Source organism: Misgurnus anguillicaudatus, chromosome 3, assembly GCF_027580225.2.
Source record: "Misgurnus anguillicaudatus chromosome 3, ASM2758022v2, whole genome shotgun sequence".
In the NCBI taxonomy this organism is placed as follows: domain Eukaryota; kingdom Metazoa; phylum Chordata; class Actinopteri; order Cypriniformes; family Cobitidae; genus Misgurnus; species Misgurnus anguillicaudatus.
Genome location: NC_073339.2, coordinates 33523171 through 33543688, shown reverse-complemented (window position 1 = coordinate 33543688; position 20518 = coordinate 33523171). Strand labels below are relative to the sequence as shown.

General features: G+C 36.2%; 1 protein-coding gene across 6 annotated transcripts in view; it reads left to right on the top strand.

Moving 5' to 3' along the window:
• The first annotated feature begins 9524 nt into the window (after positions 1-9524).
• Positions 9525-20518, top strand: part of rbm47 (RNA binding motif protein 47) — a 32892-nt gene continuing 21898 nt past the window's right edge. For 3 of the 6 annotated variants that reach the window (XM_055205577.2, XM_055205576.2, XM_055205570.2), the window contains exons 1-3: positions 9541-9669; positions 9963-10201; positions 18974-19362. The gene's annotated coding sequence lies outside the window, so the exon portion shown is untranslated. Of the gene's footprint in view, positions 9670-9962; positions 10202-18973; positions 19363-19857; positions 20003-20518 lie in introns of those variants that run through there. The other 3 variants (XM_055205572.2, XM_055205571.2, XM_055205575.2) reach the window with 3 other exon arrangements.

Genomic DNA, 20518 nt, shown 5'->3' with positions numbered 1-20518 from the left:
TAATCTCTGAAGTTTCAGTGTTGTGTCAGCTGGGCCTGTTCAAAAAAGATGTTTTACTGGAATGAAACCCTCACACCATGCACACAGGTGTGTTTTTATACTAGTTGAACTTTGGGAGCATACTGAAAAATGTCTCTAGAAATTGTATAGAACCTTATATACATTTAGGCATTTAGGCGACTTACTGATTAGTGAGTGTAGGCTACTTCATAGCTAGGTAAAACACGAAAGCGTGTTTTGCAGTTGCTGTGCAGTAAGCTGATGTGGAATTTGTGCAATAAACTGCTAATCTGAAAAGCAGGGTGGTGATGGGAAGGTTTAAGCATACGCGCTCTGCATTCGCCATGAAATCCTACTTAACACGCGCGGACCAAATATCCATCATACACAAGCACTTAGTCATTCTGACCCAGTTTGTTGTTGGGCATCTATTCTTGCAAACTGTTATAAATAGTAAAAATAAAATTGGAAAATTAGACACATTAATTATATAAAGTTGTTCTGTAGCCCATTTAGTAGAGCATTGCAAATGCAAAATAAAGCCTAGTTGCCCTTTTTACACACGGGAAATATAAATCGATTTAAATGATATGTGTGTGTTTAAAAGAGTAAAAGAGTGAGAAAGAGGTACGAAGGTTTTGATGACAGACGTATTTCAAAAGTGCAACCAGAGGACAAGGTCACCCTCATACGGTCAAAATACTTCTTGCCACGAAGTCTTGTCTATATAACCACATTTTCATTAATACAGTAAATTACAATTATCCTTGTAAAACTACGCCATATATTTTTGCATTACAAGTTTTCATACTTAGAACTAAAAATGTTATGAAAATATAAAAAAAATTAAGTATAAATGACGCACTGCAAATTGCCGCGACTAGCCAATCAGAATTGAACATTTTAAAGCGCCAAAATGAGGTATTTCTCCACCTGGTTTCGCCTAAACTTCAAAAGTGTCCAGTTCAGGGAAGACGTTTGTCTTTCTATATAAAGCTCTGGAATAAAGGTAGGTCATGCCTGCGACTTAGGTGTAGGCGATTTATTTATTGTTAAAACATGTTAATCAGTAAATATTTTCCAGTATCGTTTTCAAGTTGGCTGTGTGTTCTGCACCGCTGTGCGCTCTGCAGCGTCAAGGAAACAAAATGTTTTACCTGAGTTGTTAATGTAAGTTTATGGTATGACTGTGATAAGATTAAAACAACGTGCAGCACAAAGTAAATGTTTTCAGCTTAGTTAAGGTAGTTGTCCTCAGAACAAACACGTGGAAAGGAAAATGACTCAAATTCTTTTAGCGAATAAAAATACTCACGTTTTACTGAGAAGTTGCCACTGAAATGTTGATTGAGTTTGACGATTCGTTCACTGGATTAACTCTGAATCAGTCAAAACATAAATTAAAATAAATAAATAAAAGCTAAATTTCATCATTACCAAAATAACGAATAAAAGTTTGACCAATGTGTGACCAGTCATCCCACATAAAATACTGTAGAATACTTTAGTATTTACTTTACTATTAGTCATAGATACTACATTTTTAACATAGGCATATTAAATATGAATGTATACTACTAGTTTATCAATTCACTGAAGTTAATACTACAGAATACTACAATTAACTACAGTTTAGGCTATTATAGTAAATATTAAAGTAATATTGTTTCTTGTGGGATACTCTTTTTGTTCCCGGACAAGCTGTTTAGGAGTGGATTTACATTTACATTTGGCAGATGTTTAAATCTACAGAAACATACAGTTTTACAGGTATAAATTTGATCTCTGTGAACTTCTGACAGAATTGAACCTACAATCTTTCCCCTGCTTATGCACAGCTCTACCAACTGAGCAACAGGAAGCATCCTTGGCAAGCAGAAAATGACAAAGTGTAAAAATGTTCCCACATTATACAAAGAAGAGACAAGTTTGTCATCCAAATTTAGTAACCACTTGTAGATAAAATACATGGATCCATAATTTTTTCCCTATTAAGTTTAATGAAGTTATAAAGAGCCTGTTCCAACTCAGGCTAAAGCTGTCACCCGTTTCTTACGCGGAAAGCTTGAGTTTACTTGTTTTTTATTGAATCATGACAAACTATATACTGAATTGTTGGAAAGGTCTAAGCCTCTAGAATACAGATATCATCAGCATTTTATAAAATAAATTATATAGGAACAGTATGCGATTCATTTACGATAAGAGTGTGTCTCAAAACATTGATAATCCTGCTAAATGTCACTGTTCCACCCAGCGGGACGCCTACTTTTACTTTAGTGGTTTTTTTTTCATGTGAATTCTTATCTAATCATGACAATCTATATATCGTTGGAAAGCTCTGAGGATGTTGTTTTGGCATCATTTTGGGAAAACATTGACGTAGTGTGAGTAATTTTTCTGAAAGGTCACAGGCCTGCAGGCGGGCGCACATTGTTTTTACATATTTATAACACTAAAATACCTATATTTTAGGTTTAAGACTATATATATATATCAGTGGGAAGCAGAATGTAGTTTTCATATTTGATGATAGAAATGATGTAGTGACAGTTTTTTGGCACATAACCCTAGCCCCCTCATAGGAATGCATATTAATTGTATATATTCACAACGCAATATCCTATTATAAATCTTAAAAAATGCTCACAAACTATTATTGGAAAGCTCTAAGAATCTAGTTTTCACATTTTAAAACTGTTTAGAAGTAATAATAATGCAATGACAGTAATTTATTAATTTTTGACAAGTGTATGCAGCAAACCAATGACACCTACACTCTAAAAAACAAACGGTGCTATATAGAACCAAAACTGTTGCCCTGGATCGCAATCATAGAAGAACCGCTTCCAGTGCCATACAGCACCGGTGAAGAACCAGTGAAGCACCTGTGTAGAACCATATAGGTGCCATATAGAACCACTATAGCACCAAATATGGTTCTACATAGCACTATATGGTTCTACACAGGTGCTTCACTTGTGCTTCACCGGTGCTATATGGCACTAAAAACGGTTCTTCTATGATTACGAGCAAAGAACCACTTTTGGTGCTATATAGCACCGTTTGTTTTTAGAGTGTAGAGGCATTTGTTGGTAAAACAACTAAAAATGTGACACATTTGTGTTTTTAACTTGAAACTTGAATCACAACTACTTAAGACTTGGCTTTACGTTTACTGTCATGAAACATTTAAATTTTTATAATTTTATTTATTCATTATATGCATTATTTTTATTTATAAAATACATTTCACCTCCAGATGCTTTAGTGAAAACAAGGCCAAGAATAGGCTTCTAGACCAAAAAATACCAGAGTTATATTAATTTGAAGGTGCACATCAACTTTTCACCCCCGCACTTGAAAGGGGGGGGCAGTTAAGAGGTTAAGACATTTATTGTTTATCTTTTTAAACATTAAATAATAGTAAACAAATTATCAACATATTCTTCTGAAGGATTAAAAAAAAACATCTAGGAAAAAGTTAATGCTAAAATCAAGCATTAAATCCCAAAACTGCTAAGCTAGGAAATTTTTAAACCCTAACAGTTTTGGTCTGTCTGTGTGTTTGTGTTTTGGCTTGAGAGGGTGCAGTATGTATGTTTTGAGACTGCAAATTACCCATTGTGTGTATGTTTTGGTGCTGAATGTTGATGAATGTGCATGTGTTTATGTGTGTGGGAGCGGTTGTGTGATTGTACTCTCCTTCTTCAGGCAAGAGTGTAATTGGCTATAAACAGATTAACATCAACAGTCAAATTCACCAGGTAACAGAGAACAAAATACTGTTTATTATATACTGACCCCATCATATATTCCCTGTTCTCTATTTATTTTTTTTACTTCTTTCTCCCACCTGTCATTATTTATTCCTATTTATGTCACTGAGATTTCACATATCCTTATAGGACTAAATGTCCTATATGGGATATGTGAAATCTCAGTGAACGGTCTGATTTGCATCACGTTTGCTGTGTCACTTCAGCAGAGAGTGACTCTGCAACCAGAGATTTCTTAGGAATGTAATTTTGTACACTGCTGATGCTTTTGACTATGTGAAATTCACCTGCAGGCCTTTGTTATTTAAAGCATTGAGGAAGTGTTTCCGATCTCTCTCTCTCTTTCTCTCTCTCTCTCTCTCTCTCTCTCTCTCTCTTCGTTTTCTCTCTGCTTTGTCTCTGTATTGAGAGAAAGGAAGGTGTGTTGAATGCGTCGATTGTATGAAAGGCGTTTTCTGTGTGTTAGAATAGAGACAAGCCTTCTCAGAGACTTGTATTTCACACATGGGGGTTGGTTTCATTTATAATGTGTACGTCTGAGGATAGAGTCAATTATTTCTATGACCATTCTAATCAGTAACTGTTTTATTAGATAAACTGCTGGTTTGGATAAAGATGACAATGGCGCACGTTAATAAATTACACATTAATTTAATACATTTTTTAACTTATTCATTAATTGAATATGACGAGCTCAGATGCAAAAGCCCTTAAACGAAGGTCCTTCAAAAATTAGATAATGATATTAACCAAATGCTTTGGTACGTATTATACGCCATCAAATAATTTTGCTTTCAAATCCACGTAATCCAGGCCTGATAAAAAGTCTGATAAAAATGCTCATTTACAAGAAAACATGTCAGACGTACATAGAGGGTTTTGCCTTTTATCTCTTCATATATTGGTTAAAAATGTGGCTACTGCTAGTTTTTGAAGATAGGTATTAAAATAAATAACTATTTAAACATTGTATTTAAAATGTGTTAAATCCCTTTTAAACTAAGTAGGGGTTAGTATGCAGTGAACTGATTGTTATCACAAAAAACCTCGACAGGGTGTTTATCACACAACACTTACGATTTTGACCACCCATTGCCCGCATCCCAAGCGTTTCATATCCACACTTGATATACACCTGATTACATGGTTACTTGTCACAAGTAAGTCACTGGACACAAAATATTGATTTTTATTTTTTAGGTAAGGACCATCCGATACACTGACTTAGTATTCCAGATTTTAATAAAAGTAAAAAAAGAGTTTTAGAAAGGTAATGCTGACAGTTTTACAATTTAATTTGACTTTACAAAAATTGTGCTCCATTACAACATGCTTCAATGGTAATCAAACAATGATTTGTTGGTAATCAAAATGGTAATTAAAAAACACATGTTTGAGTTGTCTCAACTGAAAATAACTTGTAATGACAGATCTTAAAATATGCTATTGCCATTGATTTGTCTCAAGATACACACCAGTTTCGTCTTTTTCTAAGGCGTGTTTATAAAAGATTTAACTAAGGCCTAGTCCCGACCTTAGCTAAGCCTTGTCTGTGAAACCAGGCCAATCTGTTTAATAATTGTTTAAGGAGCGGTTTCCCAGACAGGATTTATCCTAGTCCCAGATTAAAGTGCATGTCTGAGCTGCCTTCATTTGAAAACAACTTGCACTGACATATCTTAACATATATCAGTGCCATTGATTTGTCTCAAGATCCACCCCAGTATCGTCTTTTTCTAAGGCATGTTTATAAAAGATGTTTAAACATCTTAATTTAACTAAGGCCTAGTCTTGGCTTTAGCTAAGCCAGTGTTTTTAATAATTGTTTAAGGGACAGTTTCCCTGACAGGATTTATCCTAGTCCAACAATAAAGTGCATGTTTGAGCTTCCTCTTAACATCTTAAAGGAGACATATCATAAAAAATCTGACTTTTTCATGTTTAAGTGCTATAATTGGGTCCCCAATGCTTCTATCAATCTAGAAAATGTGAAAAAGAACAGCCCAGTAACTTAGTTTTGGTAAACCATTTTCTGCAAGCATTTGAAAAAAATAGGTCATTCAAATTTGGCTCCCCTTGTGATGTTAGAAGGGGATAATACAGCCCCTTAGGGCGCACTCACACTATCCAAACCAAACCGCGCTCGGGCGCGTTTGACCCCCAAAGCCTGGTTTGTTTGACAAGTGTGATCGCTCTGTTCCGCGCCCGGGCGCGGATTGGTTAATCGCGCCACGGCCGGGTTGCAGAGGTGGGCCGGAGCGCGGTTCACTTGGGCTCAGGCGCGGAAGGCTGTGGTGTGAGCGCATTCGCGCCTGAGCGCGATTCAAAAGGTGAAGACGTCAGCTGCGCGACCACTCACCTTCATCTGCCGCCGTAAAAACCTTTTGATGCGCGCAGCGGGGTATTGTTATTGTCCAAGCTGCGCACGTGACATATCAACTAAGAATTATGACGACATGTGAGACGGCTGTCTGTAATCGCGCACCAAACGACTCCGAATAAAAAACACAGACTTATCATTACGGTGGGTTCCAGTGTTAAGAGAGAGCTTTACTTCCTGCTTTTTTCAAAACAATCGCATTTTAATGACGAAAGCGCACCCGGACTCGGATCGATAAAACGTACAGTGTGAGTGCGTGCACCTGGGGGAGTAGGGAGGGGTGACAATCGCGCTGGGGCATGGTTTGGTTTGGTTTGGATAATGTGAGTGCGCCCTTAATCTTCACTATCCAACCATGGCACTGCTATTTAGTGCAGAGATCAGTTCATTTGCATTTTAAAGGACACACCCAGAAACGACACGTTTTTGCTCACACCTACAAAGTGGCAATTATAACATGTTATAATAAATTATCTATATGGTATTTTGAGCTAAAACTTCACATACATACTCTGGGGACACCAAAGACTTATTTTAAATCTTAAAAAAGTCTTGTGAAATGTCCCATTTAACATAAATCAGTGCCATAGATTTGTGTCTAAAGATACACACCATTGTCTTTTTCTAATGCATGTTTATAAAAGATGCTTTTATAAAGGCATAGTCCTGGCTTAAACTAAGCCTTTAGGGGGTGGTTTCACAGACAGGGATTAGACTAGTCCTAGACTAAAATAAATGTAAGAGTTGTCCAAACTGAAAACAACTTGCACTGACATATCTTAAAATACATCACTGCCCTTTGTATTGCCTCAAAATGCACACAAGTGATGTTTTTTGTTAGGCATGTTTGTTAAGACTAGTTATATTTCCTAATTAAACTAAGGCCTAGTCCTGGGTTAAGGTAATCTGTGTCCGGGAAACCACATAGTGTTTGGTAATTGTTATAGGGGCGGTTTCCCAGACAGGGCCTAAGCCTAACCCAGACTAACTTAAATGTTAGTGTTGTCCTGACCGAAAACAACTTGCTCTGTCATATCTTTAAATATATCAGTGCGAGAGTTGTGTCTAAAGATGCACACCATTAATGTTTATTTATAAATTATGCTTTTAAAATGACTTAAATATCCTAATTTAACTAAGGCCTAGTTATGGCTTAATCTTTAGACTAGTCCTAGACTAAAACAAATGTAAGAGCTGTCCAAACTCAAAACAACTTGCACTGACATATCTTAAAATACATCAGTGCCCTTTGTTTTGCCTCAAAATGCACATAAGCAATCTTTTTAGTAGGGCATGTTTGTTAAAACTAGTTATATTTCCCAATTAAACTCAGGTCTAGTCCTGGCTTAATCTAATCCCTGTCCGGGAAACCGCCCCATAGTGTTTAACATTCACTAAAAGACATGTGTTTTGGGAGTTATATCTCCTGGGCAATATTGTGGAAATGTCTAAAAAATTATTCTATGGATGGAATAAGTAGTGTGACAACTAGCCCCGCTCTTATTGGTTCAGGGTCAAGTTGGGGACAGACAAAAATGATCTCACTGGAATTTGTACGTATTTGGCTAATTCATATGAATTTGTACGAAGTGAACTGTAAAATTTACGATTTTCAGTAAAAACAATAATTATACCCTACCCCTAAATCCAACGTCACAAAAGCAAAGCGTATAAAACTTTCGTATTTGGTTGTACGAATTAATACGAAATAGCCACCTTGTTAAATACATACGAATTGCCATAAGATTGTGTTGGACAGACACAAAAAAGACATCCTTATGAAAATTTATATAAAAAATAGAAAGAGATTGCGTGTAGAAAAGGTGCATTAACACAGACTTACATACAGGTAACATCAGCAAGTCATTATAAAAGTATTTTTTTACTTTTTACAGGTCACGTTCTTTCTGATCCCATTTTTGTGTAATGTTGCTATAATAGCATAAATATTACCTGTAAAATGATAAAGCTCAAAGTTTACTGCAAGGCGATACATTTTCTTTAACAGAAATCTCCTTTCAAAGCCTACAGAAAATGGCCGGTTTGGACTACAGCCCTCTACTTCCTGCTTTAATGATGTCAGTAAAACAGTTTTTGACTAAACTCCGCCCACATGAATACATCAGTCGCAAGCTAAACTAACGGCAAGCTAAGCTGCTATCGAATCACAACACACTAAACAAACTACACAATCAGAACTCGATACGTATTTCTGAAGGAGGGACTTCATAGAACAAGAAAGACATCAGCCCGTTTTTAGGACAATGAAAACCGCGGTATACAGATAAGTAAATTGTGTGAAAAATACAGTGTTTTTTAACACGTGAAACATGAATACATGTTATATTGCACACTGAAAACGCAATCAAAGTAGGGATGCACCGATAGGATTTCTTTGGGGCCGATACCGATTCCGATTTAAACAGACAACTTTTTTCACGGATGCCGATACCGATATCAAACACTTGTATACAATACTATACAGTTGGTCTATTAGCTAGTTTATTTCTGCATCAAATTATTTTTACAGAACATGGATTGGAACTAATTAACATCCAACTGACCAACATAATAAGAGAGGCACAAATTAAAACAAATATAATAAGACAGCATGACAACCTTCAAAGGTGGTTTTTGCTATTCAACATTTATTTTATTAACAACATTAACTCATTTTTTACATAAAATGGATTTCTTTATGCACTTAATTAATAAACAATCGGTATCGGCCTGTCTCGTGCTACTGCCGATATGCCGATGGTTTCAAATTCATAAAAAATCGGCCGATAAATATCGGTGGCCGATACTTCGGTGCATCACTAAATCAAAGCTTCAAAAACACAGAAAGAATGGGACCTTTAAAATAATACTACACAGAAAGCACCTGTTTTGTAGAAAGGGCCAACTGTATGACATTACTTTATGTAATGTAAATGTAAACAGTGATTGTCGGTACTGTATAACGACAATGCTAAGTAACGTATTATAAATTTAATTAATTAATTTAAATGCACCCATGCTCACAAGCTAGAGGTCAGTGAGCTGATGAAATGGTTATTTTTATTTATTTATTTTTACAAAAATTACTAACTTTTACAAAAATAAAATGATACACATACAGATGAATCATACAAAAAATATATGAAATGGTGATTTGAGGGCCAAGTCATTTTTCAGTATTATTCAGACCCAGACGTCTACAGTATGTTTATCCAACATTTATTATTAAGCGTTTAAGCTTTACTAAGTAAATCAGAGAAACATAATGGCATGGTGAGCACTGATGTACGTACGTAAGGTGTGTGTGTGTTCGGGTTTGTGTGGAATGCTGCTCTGGCCAGTCTCCAGGTTGAGGGAGGATAGCGTTTCCAATCCGAGAGCCTGGAAGCATTCTGGTTTGGTGAGTTTCTGAAACACACACAAATACACACAGAGAAAGGAACAGGTTGCTCGGACCAGCCCGGTGAGAAAGACGTAAGACCAAACATTTCCAGGTACTAACTGCTGTAGGTAAGCTAACACAAATACACTTTATCAGTATCTGAAGGCTTCAGACTTTGTATTTCTAAGATCATATACCTGTGTCATACTGAATTACTAATTATTAATAATAATTGTGTCATTATTTATTCATTCAAAACAATTTGACTGTAAGCCGGTACATTTTCTTCTCCCCACAACAGAGGAATGCGAAGATTATGTCAGTGAGAGGCAGGTACTGAGACTAGCACTAATTACTCTCTTTCTCTCTCTCTCTCTCCACCCGGTCTCCCTCACTTTCCCTCCCTCCTCCTCTTTACCAGTGAAGGATTGAAGAAGCAGTAGAAGAACAACCACAGTGACGGAGAAGTGAAACAGTTTGGAGACAGAAACCAAAAGAAAAAAAGAGAAACTTGAAGAGCTTTGGTATCACTCTGGACTGTCAAACTCGATAAAGAGTTGATAAAGACACGATAAAGAGTTGAAACAGAGAGAAACAGGGATGAATGTGACTGATCAACTGTGCCTATAGATTCTCCTTGACAGCTACTAAACACTGCAGGTAAGATTTTGGATCTCTTCCATATTTCGTGTTTTGTCCGTTTTTCGTCTTCTTCAACTTTCTTGTCCATCTTCTCACAGATGGTCCAGCGATCACGTTTTCCCCTCTGACCTTATTTATTTTCGTTGAGTTGAATTGACATCTCTCACACCCGCTTCTTATCTTTCTCTCTTTCTCTTTTTATCACACAGATTTACGGTTAGAATGTCGTTGTGTTGCGAAAACTGTGCTAAAAGTTGCTCTGCGGGTCTTTTGTGCGTGTGTATGTGTGTTGTGTAACTGCGCACAGGGGGTGTGCTATAATTTAGTGTGTGTAAGAGAATCAGGTTTCTGACACAGAGAGATGGCTCAATCTAAGAGAAAAAAGAATGAAAAGAGATAGGAAAGGTTACTCGGAGGAATACAATCATTTACAAGGTTTGCCGATTGTGTCTCTTTCAAGCATGTTGAGTGAAGTGTGTGTTGGGGAGTTGTGGGAAGTTAACTTGAAAGTAAAAAAGGCACAGTAGAAACGAATGAGACATACATTCAGCTTTAAGGTTAACATTCAAGATTAATCAGTGTTTCATAAAAATTCATTGTTTTTACAAGAACTATAATTTTTAGCTTATAATATACGGAAATTGTTTACTGATATGTAAATGAATAGCTTCAGTGCCTGTATGCAGCTTAACTTTGGGGACAAGATTGCAAAATTTTAAAAGAAACAAGTTTTAGAGAATGTCCTAAAATGTTCAATTGATTTATAAATATTAAATAAGTAAAAATGAAAGTATATAAAAGCCCTACAAATGTAAATTTAAAAACTTTTCGGTTCAATGCCTAGGTTAGGGTTAGTGTTTTATTGTATAAAATAATAAAACTATTTTTATATAAAAAATGAATACGTAAGGAATAATTGATGAAGGGCTGTTGAATTATTCTGAAATAATGCTCTGGTGGTTATTTTAAGACATTTGACAGGTCAGGTGTTCGTTAATCGAAAAATAATGCATACCCATGGAACATTTCTCAACCAATCAGAATAAAGCATTCAACAGCCCTGTGGTATAAATGAAAAGTGCTGGCAAAGATTAATCGCGATTAATCGCATACAAAATAAAAGTGATTTTTTGCATAATATATGAATGTGTGCTGTGTGTAATTATTATGCATATATAGATAAATACACACACATTCATGTAAGAAACATTTACATGTGTGTGTATATATATATATATATATATATATATATATATATATTTTTATATATTCTATATAATATATAAATAAATAAATAAATAAATAAATATATATATATATATATATATATATATATATATATATATATATATATATATATATAAATTTTAAAATATATATATATGAATGCAAAATTTCTAAAATGAATATATGTATGTTTGTGTGGTTAAATATACACAATAATTACACACAGTACACATACATATATTATGCAAAAAAATAACTTTTATTTTGTATGCAATTAATTGCGATTAATCTTTTCCCAGCCCTAATTTTTATATATTCTATATGATATATAAATTTAAAAAATATATGTATAAATACAACATTTCTGAAATGAATATATGTATGTGTGTGGTTAAATATATATAATAATTACACACAGTACACACACATATATAAAAAATCACTTTTATTTTGTATGCGATATACAAAATATATATATCTTTCTGTGTTCATATATTTATATGGATGTAGAGGTGGAAAAGATCAGTTGTCCTAAAAGTCAACATGTTGGAAAGCAGTTTGGAAGATGTTATAACAAGTCAGAATGATGATAAGGTACCCAAGTAAAGTAAAAGGACAAAGAGATATGCGGCCTGTTTGTGTGTGTGTGACTACAGGGATCAGTGTTGTTACTCCAAATACTGCATCTGTTAAATGACTATGTATGTTTATTTGGTGACAGACCTCTGGAGACCCAATGCTGAAATTTGATTGGTTGTGGCTCTGAGCTGAACCAGTTCTTTCTCTCTCTCCATTCAGATGCTTATCTGATTCTCAGAATGCTGCATATTCAGGCATGTGTGTGATTACCGGTAGGATGTGTATAGACTTTACTTTCGATAGTTTCACCCCCAAAATGAATTGTCAAAAATCCACACAAACTGTAAACTGTATAGGATTTTAAACTAGTTTGGGGGAGATTTTTTAATTCAGTATTCTTTAGTGACTCAGTAGTTTTATTTCCTCTTTGTGATACACACATACAAATACACATAAAGCTTGTTTTAAAATTCAAAAGGGGTGTACATAATAAATCGAACCCTTTCTGTTATTGAGCTAATTAATAAGCAAGTCAAATTGCATTTGTATGTCATAATTGTTGTTGAAGATGAAATTGACTTTACAACTGAATAAAACAACTGTAAAATCACATCCAGTGATTTAATGATTAACAATATCTTAAAAAATCTGGTATGTCCTAGAGCCTTGATCAAACTTGATAGAGAGAGAGAGAGAGAGAGAGAAAGAAAGAAAGAAAGAAAGAAAGAGAAAGAGACCATGACAGGTCACCTCACCTCTCTTTCTGTGTTCTTAAAGTCATATGACTGATCATGTGACCTGCTCAGCATGACTTTAACCCTGACAGACATCTGGACAAGTGTGTGTGTGTGAAACAGGATCTCCTCTCTCTCCCTTCTGCTTTTCTTCCCATCTCTCTCTCTCTCTCTCTAACACACCAAATACCTGCACATCACAATGAATGCATTCTTCCACTGTCTATCTTAATAGACAGCCTATAAGAGCTACGTTTGTGTGTATATGTGTGTGTTGTGCCTGGTTCTCCTCTAGGTCGTTTGATTAATAGTGACTTCAAAAGAGGCGGAGCTCTTTAAGACCAAAGACTTAATTTGGGATATCCCACGGTGTGGCACACACTGCGATCTCCTTAGTGACACAAGTTCTGCATGTCTGAATCAAGTTGCTTAATTTCTCTCTCTCACACACTTACTAATGCGTTTATGCCGCTTCATTACACTTCTTTCTGTCCCTTTTCTTCTGTTTGCTATTCTGTTCTTTGTTGTATTGACTAATAATAGGCCCTGTCCATTGAACCGAACAAACAGAACATATATAGTATGGCAATAGTATTTACAAACCAATTAGATCATCAGCTCAGATTTTCACATCGAATAATAGTGTGGGTATGTGTGAGTGTGTTTGGAGTGAGTCTTTTAAATGTAACCGATTAAAACATCTTATCCCCACATTGATACTGAATACATTTACAGCCAAATGTTCCCAGATACAGAAACAATGTGAGTACATCTCGTCCCTCAGCTAGGAATGTTTGTTAACCAGTGTGAAATAAAAGTAACCTGAAGTTATAGGGGGTCGCTCATACTAAAAGCCATTTTATTTAGCAGGAAATCTTTTATTTCGGTGAGAGTAGTTGATTTGAGGTCACATGAAAGATAACTTTATGCAAATTAACTGACAATGACACATTGAAACTAACGTGATTTAGAGACTGATACAGGTGGATACTGTAATCGAGCATGAATGTTATCTGGAAACTTACAGTTCGGCTTTAATTTAGTGATTTAATCGCTTTTTGTGTAAAAGCCTTAATAGAAGCAAGATAAAGTGATTAATGAAATCTCATTGGTCCTTAACCCCTTTCATTTTATTTGCATAGCAAATAGTAACTTTTTAGTAAAACATTTTTATACATAAAGTATGAATGTAAGTTCTAGACCTATTTTATTTTAAATAGCCATTAGGAGTTACATCATACAGGGTTCCCACACCTTAGTTAACTTCAAATTCAAGGACCTTTTTAAGGACTTTCCAGGTCCAATACCCTCAAATTCAAGGACTAAAAGTGGGGACACATTTTAAGTGAGAGCAAGGTTACATTGTGTTACCTTTAAGGATACATTGTTACAGTCCCTTTCGAGGGAAGTCACGCTGCGTCACTGCGGTAACACTTTGGAGACGCCTGCAAGGCGTCTGAATGTATTTCAACCAATGGTGAGGCTTAACGATAAAGACAGGGTGACGCGGGAGCCAGGAAGTATATCGCTATCTGAAATATTGCCAAAGACGGCATTAAAGGACGCAGGAAGTATGGCAAGGGAGACGCAGCGCCTCGTTCCCTTCTCAGGGAACAACAGTTACTTACGTAACAAAGATGTTTTCATTTTTCAAACACAACTAGGCAAAAAATCATTTTGGTATGAATCAACATTCGCATACAGAAGATATAAACATTTACACGTGTGCTTAAAAAGTCTAGAATTTTTATGATATTATCCTACACTACACAGGGAATAATATGGATTTTTTTCCAGAAAAAACTTTCAATGACCTGTATCTATCAAAAACTTCCCAGGGCCTTGAATTTTTTCCCCCAGATTCACAAACTTTCAAGGATTTCAAGGACCAGTGGGAACCCTGACATAGCTATAACCATAACTGCTATTGGGTTGCATTTGGTTATTATTCGATTGGATAAATACTTTTGGTCCAGTAAAAAGAGACTTTTTGAAATAGATATACCTCCAAAAAGTGTATTTATTTAACATTTAGCAGTGCAGTAGCATGTCGATGGCATCTAAACTGAAATATATAAGCCAAAAAATGTTATATCAAATATGACCAGATTGGTTAACATTGTACAGCAATCTCACTTTTAGTCCAGACAGACAAACTCCTCTCATTGTTCCTGCTTAGAAAACGGTAACATTAATGTGGTATGTTGCTCATAAACAAATTAAAAGAAGAACCTTCAGGTCAATTTTTGACTTGTGAATGGTGAACACTAGAGGGCTCTTTTGTGTCTGGAGATATTTAAAGCACTTGAGCCGTTGACCCACCGACACATAGTCACCATCATATGACCTTGACTCAGAGGATTTACTGTAGGTCAGATGTTGCAGTACAAAGTTGAAGCTGGTGGTGCGACAGTCGGATATGTGTTGCGCATGTCTGTTTGCATGACGTGTCTGCAGTCTATTCATGTCCCATACAGTGTTAAAGTTAGAGCCAAACCTGATTTTCCAGTTACTTACCGACAGCGTGACGCAATGTGTGCAAAACTAAAACGCACTCACACTCTTTTTACTCCCCTCCATTCACACCCACAAACAAACACAAAAATCTTCCATCGCCTGCCCCCTTAGGCTGCAGAGTTAATAATTTTCATTTATGTACATCCAACTTTGTCCCTCTTTTTCCATGACAAATTACTGATTTCACAGCCAGAAGGTAAAAGGTCTAAAATCCGTAAAGGTTTTTTTTTATATAGCTGTAAGATGTTTATAATGGGTGTTGATAAGGCTATAAGCAGACTTTGCACCCTCTCAAGACATGTTTACTCTACACAGCCTTACCCTTCTTTATGGCCTACCCACAATGCATTGTGCACTCAGACTTTATGACGTCCCCAATGATCAGTAGATAATCACTTGTGGTGCTTCTCGGCATCTCAAGGTTGGGTTTGAAGAGAACAAAGTCTCCAGGAAGTTTTTTAAAGATGCACTGGAGAAACTTTTGGAGTGCCTTAGCATAGATTGTGCGTATGCGCTGTCATTTTGAGCCTGTCTGCTGTGATAAACACCTTACATAAACTAATGAAAGGGTTAAGTTTAAGGAATAGATAATATTATTGACAGAAAAACAATAGAACTCAATGGAAGGTCCTCACTTTAATAAAAAAACGAATGTGTGTATGGGGGGGGTTGTTCTGTATGGCTCTTAAGGATTCTTGTGATCAACCAACCACCTACAAAAGAAATTTTTTGGCCCTTAAGTGCACCACCATTTCCTGTTTTTTGAATGCCCCCAATGGTATGCTGTAGGTTTAGCTGAATGTGAAACACAAAATAACCACCATAGTACGACATATAAGTTATATACTAGTGGACAAACCTGACAAATATTGTTTCTTTAATGAGTCTCTAGAAGGAAATGTTTTTGAAATTTAACATGCCTTTCAGATCTTTAGCAATGTAATTTTTATTACAGATTACCGCAATATATTCTGCATAATAAAAGTGTCAAATAACAGAGGGGATAACAGAAATCAGCATGTCTGTCCTATACGAGTCATTTAATATAAAATGGCATTAAGCTACTGATTTTACAAAAATACTGTTTATTTCTTTATGAGTAACATTTTAATGAGCACATTTAAATGTGACACAGGAACTTTTATTTAAAAAAAAAAAGTATTTGAAAGTTAAGTTAGAACGCAGCTTTCCCGCGAGTGAGCATGGTTTTAGCACCGACAGCAGACACAGCCCCACCGCAGCACAGAATGAACTTATTTTTCCAAGATTTTGATAACTTAGTTTATGTACATGCCATTTTTTCCATCATTCACAATTTGTTTGGGTGATAATAACACATTTTTCTATGGTGTGACAAACTCAGAACACATTTAAAGGGACATTCCATTTTTTTTTTTTTTTGAAAATATGCTCATTTTCCAGCCCCTCCAGAGTTAAACGGATTGGAATCCATTCAGCTGATCTCCGAGTCTGGCACTAGCACTTTTAGCATAGCTTAGCACAATCCATTGAATCTGATTAGACTATAAGCATCGTGCTAAAAAATAACCAAAGTGTTTCGATATCAGTGACTTTGCTGATGTAACATGGCTGCAGCAGGCGTAGTGATATTACGCACTGCCCGAAAATAGTCCCCTTGGTTATTTTCAATAGCAGGGGACTATTTTCGGGCAGTGTGCAATATTACTATGCCTGCTGCAGCCATGTTTTATCAGCAAAGTCCTTGATTATTACGCCAGTTTAAGAGGTTCCTAGCCATATCTGCCTAAAAATTTGCAGCTTTTATTTTTCCGTCAATCTTAGTACACAATGTAACTACAGAAGAGTCAAGTTTTAAATAAAATATATCGAAACTCTTTGGGGTTTTTTGCGCGATGCTAATGGTCTAATCAGATTAAATGGATTGTACTAAGCTATGCTAAAAATGCTAGCGCCAGACACCTAGATCAGCTGTATGGATTCCAAAACGATAAAAATCAAGTGCTGGAAAATGAGCATATTTAAAAAAAAGTTGAATGTCCCTTTAAGTAAGAAATAATTGATGATGGGCTATTAAATTATTCTAAAATAATGCACACCCAAGGTGGTAATGTCGCTTCGCATCGTGCTGTTACACAGCAGGTGTGCATTATTTTCAAATAATTCAAAGTACCGGAGGCAATTATTCCGCTTATACCACTGTTACCACAGGCATTGCTCTGGTTCAAGACATTTGACAGGTTAGATGTGCGTTTATCGAAAAATAATGCAAACATCTGGAAAAATTTTTAACCGATCAGAATAAATCATTCAACTGCCCTGTGGTATAATATCTGATAAGGAGATATTAAAGGGACACTCCCCTAAAGATCTGTTGTATTAAACATTTGATTTTTACAGTTTTAGAATCCATTCAGCTGATCTCCGGGTCTGGCGGTACCACTTTTAGCATAGCTTAGCATAATCAATTGAATCTGATTTGACCATTAGCATTGCGCACAAAAATAACCAAAGAGTTTCGATATTTTTCCTATTTAAAACTTGACTGTTCCGTAGTTACATTGTGTACTAAGACCGACAGAAAATTAAAACAATGATATTACGCAGCGCCGGAAAATAGTCCCCTTGGAAACTTTCAATAGCAGGGGACTATTTTCAGGCACTGTGTATTATCATTGCACCTCCTGCAGCCATGGTACGGCAGCAAAGTCCTTGATTACTACGCCAGAATGAGAATATAGTTCCTAGCCATATCAGCCTAAAAAATTGCAACTTTTAATTTTCCGTCGTTCTTAGTACACAATGTAACTACAGAAGAGTCAAGTTTTAAATAGGTTATTTTTGAGCGCGATGCTAATGGTCTAATCTGATTCAATACATTATGCTAAGCTATGCTAAAAGTCCTAGCGCCAGACCCGGAGATCAGCCGAATGGACTCCAAAACGGCAAAATCAAATGTTTTACGCTAGGGGAGCTGAAAAAGTTGCAATTTTTTTTTAATAAAGTGATGAAAATGCTAATTTACAAGAAAACATGTAAGACACACTGCATCTGAGGTTTTCAATTATTAAATAAAAACCCAACTACTCATTGTTGAGCCCTGTACAAATGCTCCATGTAGTCGCTTTGTTAATATCAGGTCGAAAACGGCATTAATAATTATACAAGAATTAGAAAATGTTTAAAATAGTTTTAGGTGATGTTCAGTACAGTATGTCGCACTGCATTACTGTTTGACTTATCAAGTTAAACCTTAAACCTACACGTTTGTGTGACGTGTGAGTTTGTTCATACGTCTGTGTTTTAGGAGGTGCAAGAAGGTGTTGTTGAATGATAACTGCGTCTCTATTGTATCTGCATTCTTGCGCTTTCATTTCAGCCCATGCGTGAGCTGGACAATAGTTTTTCTTACATTCTCAATTTATACGCTACCGTTGGTTATAAATAGATCTTGCGACATGCGAACACACTCAGGCGCACGGACGAACACACACCCATGAATTAATGATTTCCACCTTATCTATGTAACTAAAGCAACATAAAACACAGCGTAACATGTAAGTACCTGTTTCTTAGAAACTGGAATGAGAAGATTTCGAACACGTTTTCTAGACTGAATGCGCAGTCAAACTTCAAAAACTTTACTTTAAACGCAGGAATTCAGGAAATTGATCTCGGTTCTGCCTGAATAGTTTTCTGTCAGTTGCCATCTGTGATGAACTTTTCCTCAGTCAATGAACAATCTCACTCACAGGCCACTACACAAAGTCACCCACCCGCGCAGACGTCTCGGTGGCTCCCAGAAAAGCAGGGGAGAAGTTCTTGGGTGTGACGAGGAAAAGGAGAGAGAGAACGGTGTAGGAGGAGGCATCTTTGCTCAGCCCCGCCCCTCAGGCAGAGTAAACAGTCCTGTACCTATTGCACCTTCAATCACACATTCGAGTCTCGACTGCCAGCTGTGTATGTGTGTCTGTAAGGGACTGAAAGAAAGAGGGCAACCGTTGACAGCAGACATCTTCAGAGACAGAGAGAGAGACAGAGAGAGAGAGAGAGAGAGAGAGAGTGTGTTTGTGAGTGAAACAGCATCACAGTACACACACCGGCTATAGTGCCTCTCGGACACACATTCACCTGAAGAAGCAGGTAACACATGTCATTTTGTCATGTGATCGCTGGCTTTCTATAGTATGCGTTTTCTGTTTGTGAAAACTTTAGACTTTACTTAAATAATTCATGTTGCTACTTTATTTAGAGACTGGTTTGTTATTAATTCTTAAGGAATACGATTTCGTTGAGTGGCAATGCTGTAATGACCTTATATGACCTTCGGGGCAACTTTAAGAGAAAGAAAATGCAATTTTTTGTCATATTCTTAAAATCACACAAAGTATGCATTAAACGAAAACAGACTTTGTGTTATGGCTAACAGCATTTATGCATGAATGAGAAGTTGAGTATGTAAATGTAAGTACATTTAAATACATATTTATTTAATTAGCACACGCGCTTGTCCAAATTGACTTAGAAATGACTATTTAAGTGTGCATACTGTGCAAAGGGTTGGTTGTTGGTCTTTGGACTCCATTTCTTTAGCCTTCCACTCAATGTTTGCTGTTGGGGTGGGCCCAGATCGGTGCATGTTACTGTTATCAGAGAGGTTCCCATATTTTTCCAGTCAATGGCGAAGGTTTCTGTTGAATTGTTCATGTGTTGAGTACACATAGATGTCATTAAAAGAAAGTGATGAGACATCATCACCCAACAAGCGGCGTGATATGTTAAGGTATTTTTGAACAGATCATGAGATGTGTGTTTGTGTGCGCGCGCCTATCAGTGGTTTGTGTTTGATCAGGCCTCGTCCCATTGTGTCGCAGTAAGTGGATTAAGCGCATGAGTGAAAAGTTCAAACTGTAAGATAAGAAACCTCAAGATGTCATCAAGAACATGCAATTCATTGTAACGCTCTTACGTGTTTAGCATTATAGTGACTAAACAAAGTGGTCAACTTGCAAAAAAAGTCTTTCAGGTATGTAAGGGGGTGTATAGTATGCGACTGTGTGTGTATTCACTTCAGTCTTGTTTAGTTTTTCATTTCCTTCATTCTGTTTTGCTATTAATTATGATTATGTAAAAATAAGTCACGAGAACAACACTATTTTATGCTTATTATTATGTGAATGATAGCCTGAATGTTTTGGCTTGTTTGCATAGAGAATTGAAACAGGATTATGGGAATTGAGAATGGGCTTGTGGGTAAGCCAGTGACCACGTCCACATGTTTGCCTGTTGTTTAACGTTA